The sequence below is a fragment of the Sorex fumeus genome, unplaced genomic scaffold (genome assembly GCF_029834395.1).
Source record: "Sorex fumeus unplaced genomic scaffold, SorFum_2.1 ptg000002l, whole genome shotgun sequence".
NCBI classification, from domain to species: domain Eukaryota; kingdom Metazoa; phylum Chordata; class Mammalia; order Eulipotyphla; family Soricidae; genus Sorex; species Sorex fumeus.
Window position 1 is genome coordinate 59,627,113 of NW_026606059.1, and position 6,903 is coordinate 59,634,015.

The following is a 6,903-nucleotide window of genomic DNA, read 5'->3' on the forward strand; positions in this document are numbered from 1 at the left end:
TTGTAAGTCTACAACTGTACCTCATGGTGTCTCACTAATAAAAATTTTAAAAAACATTTTAGTCATTCTTGACACAGGACTCAATAGCTTCTTTTTTCAGCATATAATTTACAAAGTTGTTCATCACACAGTGTTTTCAGACTTTCAAGCATTCAATATGCCAGCTCCTATCCCACCACCAGTGTGACTTTCCTTTCACCAATGTCCAGTTTCCCACTCTTCTCCCAAGACTACCCCCTTACTCCATGTCACTTGTTACAACAAAATAGCAAGTGGAATTATCAAAAAGTAGACACAGAAAAGTAAATTTGTGATCATTGTTATACCTTATAATTGTATTATCTAAAGATTTACAAGCTGGTTGGTATTTATTTATACTTTTGTGTTATTATTTTTGCTCATTGAATTTGATTGGCTTTTATGAAACTTTCCACCAAATTTGCCATGCTCCTTCTGGACTGTTGTACTGTGAAATATAGAGGAGGTGTGCAGCCTCACAGGAAGACACACACTCCAGGAGGTATAGAATTGTACTTTTTTATGTTGGAAGAGGTCAGGTATAGTGGCTGCTGGGCCTCTCTAGAAGCATATGGAACTCGGAGAAACCTGTCCACCACTGTTTCAAGAAAGCCTCAGATCCAGCTACCTGGGATGATTAGGTGGCTTGGTAACTCAGTAACTTCTTAAAGAGGAACAGTGCTCTGTCTTCAGTTCATGGACTTGTAGTGGAAAGGGAGAACAGGCAGAAAGCAACTACTTGGAGCCTGGCTCAGCTGTGAGGGTTGCAGCTCTACCATGAGTCACATTTACTCACAATACAGATTTGACCTAGAGGCCCCGAGTGGGCAGAGAGGAATATCCCCATTTAAATATTATGACTTTTTTGTACGCTAAAAGACAATATGTACGTATTATTGTATCCTAAAACAAAGTACTCAGGATCTCAGTAGAGAAGCTCAGTTTAAGATTTAAGCAAGAACAGAAATGTTAACTCTTGTGTTAATATAGAAACTCAGTTAGCATACTATTGTGGTCTAACTATGGGCTAGATAAATGTCTTTTGATACAATGTAAGTACCAAGAAATAAATCAAGCAAAGCTGTCCATATATCACCAGCCTAAAGCAATCTCTTTGGGGATATGGTGCCACCAGCAGGTCAATCTGTATCTGTGAGGCAAGTGCATCAGCAGCCTGATGGCACCTTCAGACTTCTAGATACCCCAAAACTGCTGCAGTGCCTTTGGTCAGACCCCAAAACCTTGGGGCAATTTTTCCAAGAAAGTAAACGGCCAAAAGTTAGGTATGTGGAAGACTCACCCACAAACCACATCCGGCTCAGCTATATAATTGAAGGCATGGCCTCTCTGGTTCCTGATTGAACAACTTAACGGTCATGATCACAGAGACTGAGAAACAATCTCGAAACCCATTGGCTTTTGGCAAAAATGCAATGCGTCCAGTCCCTGCAGTAGGCTACCGGTGCTGAGCCACCCCAGGTGGGAATAGGTTTTGTGCCTTGGCCTGTTCCTCCTGGCGGCCCAGTGGCTGTCATCCTCCAGATGCACTGGACAGTCAGGTTTGGGCCCAAACCCGCAGTGATGAGACATGTGGGACCTCATGGGATGGGGGTGGAGCCGGCCCTTTCCTCCCCATGCCAACGAGACCCTGAGTCTCAGCCCACGAATGGCCTCTCTGGCTCCTGATCAAGTGACTTAATGGCCATGATCCCAGAGACTGAGAAACAAATCTCAAAACCCAGCGGCTTTTGGCAGAAATGCATGTGGGCCACGCAGTAGGTTACTGTTGCTGGGCCACCCCAGGGAGAAAAGGGTGCTGTCCCTCCGCCTGCTCCCCCTTGGTGGCCACCATCTTCCAGAGGCCATTGGACAGTGAGGTTTGGGCCCTCAGTGAAGAGACACAAGAGGCCTCACAGGATGGGGTTGGAGCCGGCCCTTTCCTCCCCATCCCAATGAGACCCTGAGTTCCCTCCCACAAACAGCCTCTCTGGCTCCTGATCAAGCTACTTAATGATCCCAGAGTCTCAAAAACAAATCTTGAAACCCAACGGCTTTTGGCAGAAATGCATGTGGGCCACGGAGTCGGTTACCAGCACTGGGCCACCCCAGATGGGAATAGGTTTTGTGCCTTGGCCTGCTCCCCCTTCGTGGCTTGGTGGCCTCCATCTGCCAGAGACCATTGGACAGTCAGGTTTGGGCCTGCAGTGACGAGACACGTGGGGCCTCATGGGATGGGGGTGGAGCCAGCCCTTTCCTCCCACTCCAACGAGACCGCGAGTCACTGTCCACGAGTGGCCTCTCTGACTCCTGATCAAACTGTTTAATGGCCATGATCCTAGAGACTCAGGAACAGATCTCGGAACCTAGCAGGTTTGGGCAGGAAATCTCTCCAGATATAATTGTTAAAATTTCAGAATTTCAAAATTGTGCAACCACTACTGCAACATGCGACATCATATATTATTCATGACCAGCAATAGAAAACAAATTGTCTATTGTTGCCTTTTCGGCAGATCTGAGTGTTGGGGTAAAATCCCAAATAATAATGGTGGGTGTGGTGTCGAAATGTTGAATCTGATCAAAGCATAGAGAGAGTGATTGAAGATCATCTACCCCACACATAAGGGGAGGGTGTGGGATGGGGGTATACTGGGGTTTTTGGAGGTGGAGAATGGGCACTGGTGAAGGTATGGGTGTTTCATTGTATGACAGAGACTTTAACCTGAAAGCTTTGTAACTGCTCTCACTGTGATTCAATAAATAAAATTATAAAAATTGGGGGAAAAAGGTAAGGTGGAGTTCATGAAAAATTGAATCAGCCTAATCAGTGGCTGAATAAATAGCAGTACTCCTACATAAAAAAAGTAAAGCAATCTCTTTGATAAGATACTACAGAGGAATAATGAAAATAGTAAGGACATTAATCACTTAATATTCTACAAATTCACGCTGTGGTAGACGTTTTCTTTAACATTTTAAATGCATTATATTTTTTTCTGATTCTGTTTTAGGTTGAGTATTATTACCTCCATCATGAAGATGAAACTTTTTAGGCTCAGAGAGTTTGAGATCCTTTTCTAAAGTCACACAGCAGAGAATGGGGTTCAAATTTGAATATAATTCAGTTTAAAAGTTTATAACTCTTTCTTCTATTTGCTTTAAAAATACCATCCTTTAAGTGAAGGATTGCAGGGAAATAGGTCAGAATCTTATTGCAATGCTAAGAAAGAACTTCCACTATAAATGAGCTCCTAGAATGTATCCATAAAAATAATTATTAAATGTTATCAGAAAAATCTTATCACAGGTCATTTTGAAACATGCATCAGAAAGCAAATATTATTCCTAGAGTTTTTTATACCACCAGTAAACTCTTAGTTACAGGATTATTTGCTCATTTTTCAATGAGTTCTACAATAAACAAGCATCTTCCTCCTACTCATTTTTTCTCCAAGTGGTGGTCTCTCAATGTAAAAGGAAGTATGGTTTTCAAGTCAGCTTTTTATGTCTGGGTGAGATTACTTGAATCGTCTCAGTTCTCTAATAAACAGAATTAATGGTATTGGGATGAGCTTCTAACAAATTCCAAACAATATGTTCCTCTGTACCATAACTCTTCTCTGACAGCTCACCAAGATGGTACATTTAACGGTTCCATAAATTTGTGTAATGGTAAACAAATGACTAATAAATGTCTGGGTGTTCAATGAAAACATTCAAATGAACATATTGCAGAAATAAATAAATGGCCATTAAAAGCTTAACAGTAACTTCCATACATGTGAACCTATAGTCTGGGAGAACATGATGGTTTGGGAAAATGTACAAATGGACAAATTATTAATGGCTCTGCTTTAAAAAATTGATGTTTATTCAGCAACATAAATAGGGCCCCTGTCCAAAGCGGAAGTCTCTCGGCTTCTGGCAATAGCTTTCATATTTATAATAATCAAATAATAGAACCACAAAGCCCTACTGAGTTTCAATAAGTGGTTTGTTCTGTCCCTTTAATTCTTGCAGATTATAGTTTTTTAAATGTTCTTTTTATCTCTAGGGAAGTTGATTCAAGATCCATGATGATAAATTTCACTACATTAGAACTTTAGTGAGCATAATATATTGAATAATAAAATATTTCTCTCCTTGCCATTATTTTATCTGCTAATCCATCTGAATTCTTTCTTCACTCCCTCTTATAGACATGTTGTGTCCAAAATCCCAAACTAGTGTCCCTTTCCTACTCATCAGTGAATTTTTTTTATAACCTTGTAATTGACTTTTATTCTTGTGTTTTTTTGTTCGAGGGCTATACCCTGCATTTCTCTGGGCTTACTTCCCGGCTCTGTACTCAGAGATCACTCCTAGCAAGGCTCAGAGCATTATAAAGGGTCCCTGGGATCACACCCATGTCAGCTGTGTGCAAGGCAAATGCCTCGACTACCATTTTGACCCCTATCATTCTTTTTTTTTATGGGAAGGACTATTTTTAAATTTTTTTATTTATATTTTTATTAGTGAAACGCCATGAGGTACAGTTGTAGATTTACAAATTTTTGTGCTTGGGTTTCATTTATACAGTGATCGAATACCCATCCCTCCACCAGTGCCCATTCTCCACCACCACGAATCCCAGTATCCCTCCCACCCCCCGTCCCCCCATCCTACCCTGCCTCTGTGGCAGGGCATTCCCCCCTGTTCTCTCTCTCCTTTTGGGTGCTGTGGTTTGCAAAAGAGGCATTGAGTGGCAACCGTGTTCGGTCCAGAGCCTACTCTCAGCACACATCTCCCATCCTGGGAGAATCCTCCCAACACCCTTTATTCGGTCCTCCATTCTCTATCTGAGCTGCCTTTTCCCCCCAACATGTGCGGCTGGCCTCCAAGCCATGGAGTAAACCTCCTGGCACTTAAAACCTGGTACTCTGCTATTCTTGGGTGTTAGTCTCCTATTTTGTTACTTTATGTTCCCCAGATGAATGCAATCTTTCTATGTCTGTCCCTCTCTGATTCACTTCGCTTAGCATGATACTTTTCAGGTAGTACCACTTGTATGTAAATTTCATGACTTTTGACCCCTATCATTCTTAAATACTATCTGTTAATCCTTAACCTTCTTAGATAAACTTTCTCCCATTTCTCTTTTGCTCAAAAATATTCATTGAGTGGGCCTAACTAAGCTTCTAAGGTTCAGTCTTAAATTAAATACATTCAAAAACCCAATTCCTAGCTTTTTTTCAAATGTAGCTATGAGGAGACTTCCATTTTCAGTTTTAATTGAATGTGGCTTAGGAATAGCAAATGAGAAAAGAGGAAAGGAGAAGGTAAAGGAGAAGTAAGAGCTGGAAAAAAATTAATAAAGGAAGGAGGGAAGGAAAGAAAGAAAAATGGAGTGGAATAAAATTGTTTCCACAAAGAAAAGCTTTCACTGTGAAATGAGGCAATAGTCTTGGTTAGATAAAAATGACAGATATTTGTTGTTCAGTGCTCATGACTAATTTATGGCTCTTCACTCAGCAGTCACTTCTGGGATGCTCAGGACATTATGTGCAGTGCTAGGGATAGAATCAAATCGGGTCTGTCATATATATGCAATACAAGGACCTTAATCCCTCTATTCTCTCTCTCTCTGTCTCTCCCTCCCTCTCTCCCTCTCTCTGTCTCACTACCTCCCTCTTTCTTTCTCTCTGATCTTTGCACTTCCTTTCCCCTCCTTTATTTCATATTGTTGGAGTCAGGCAAGTTAGAGTAAATATTTTTTTCCTAATTTTTTGCCCATTTCTATGTTTGTTATTATGTTTCCTCAGAAACCCTATCAAATCCTCAATGATAAGTTACAACTAAACGGTAACAGTAACAGTCCTCCCGTTGTTCATCAATTTGCTTGAGCAGGCCCAGTAACGTCTCCATTGGAGACTTTGTTGTTACTGTGTTTGGCATATCAAATACATCACAGGTAGCTTCCCAGGGTCTGCCGTGCGGGTGAGATACTCTTGGTAGCTTGCCGGGCTCTCCGAGAGGGGCGGAGGAATTGAACTCGAGTCGGCCATGTTGGCTGTGTGCAAGGCAAACACCCTACAACTGTGCTATCGCTCCAGCCTTACAAGTAAATAATAATAATAATAATTATTATTAGTGTGCTAATATGTGAATTGCTAACATAATTCCCATACAACTCACAAGATGTTCAGTTAAGGGGAATTATAGATTTAAAAAAGTTACCTTCGTGCTCGCTTCGGCAGCACATATACTAAAATTGGAACGATACAGAGAAGATTAGCATGGCCCCTGCGCAAGGATGACACGCAAATTCGTGAAGCGTTCCATATTTTTGCAAGACTCTCATTCATAATAGAAGGAACAACACACAGTTTCACAGACAAACAACAGCTCAGGAACTTCATAGACTCCAAACCATGGTTACAAGAACAACTAAATGGGCTACTTTAAGGCAAGAAAGGCCCCTCAAATACACCAAATTTTAACAGAACAATGGGACAAAATCCCATAACAATAATCTCTCTCAATGTCAATGGGCTAAACGCACCAATTAAAAGACATAGAGTGGCAGGATGGATTAGAAAATTGAACCTAACATTCTGTTGCCTGCAAGAAACGCATCTCAATAGTCAAAGCAAACACAGACTCAGAGTCAAAGGCTGGAAAACAATCCTACAGGCAAACAGCTCCCATAAAAAAGCTGGGGTAGTCATCCTTATATCAGACCACATCGATTTCAGAGTGAGGAAGGTCATAAGAGACAGTGAAGGCCATTTCTTATTGATCAAAGGATCTGTACAACAGGAAGAACTTACAATAATAAATGTATATGCACCTAATGAGAGACCAGCAAAGTACTTAAAACAACTACTCATAGATTTGGAAAAAGAC

General features: G+C 41.1%; 1 non-coding gene across 1 annotated transcript; it reads left to right on the forward strand.

Moving 5' to 3' along the window:
- The first annotated feature begins 6,238 nt into the window (after nt 1-6,238).
- On the forward strand, nt 6,239-6,345 carry LOC130022796 (U6 spliceosomal RNA). The gene has a single exon (XR_008792315.1). It is a non-coding gene; the product is annotated as a U6 spliceosomal RNA (small nuclear RNA).
- The last annotated feature ends 558 nt before the right edge of the window (nt 6,346-6,903 follow it).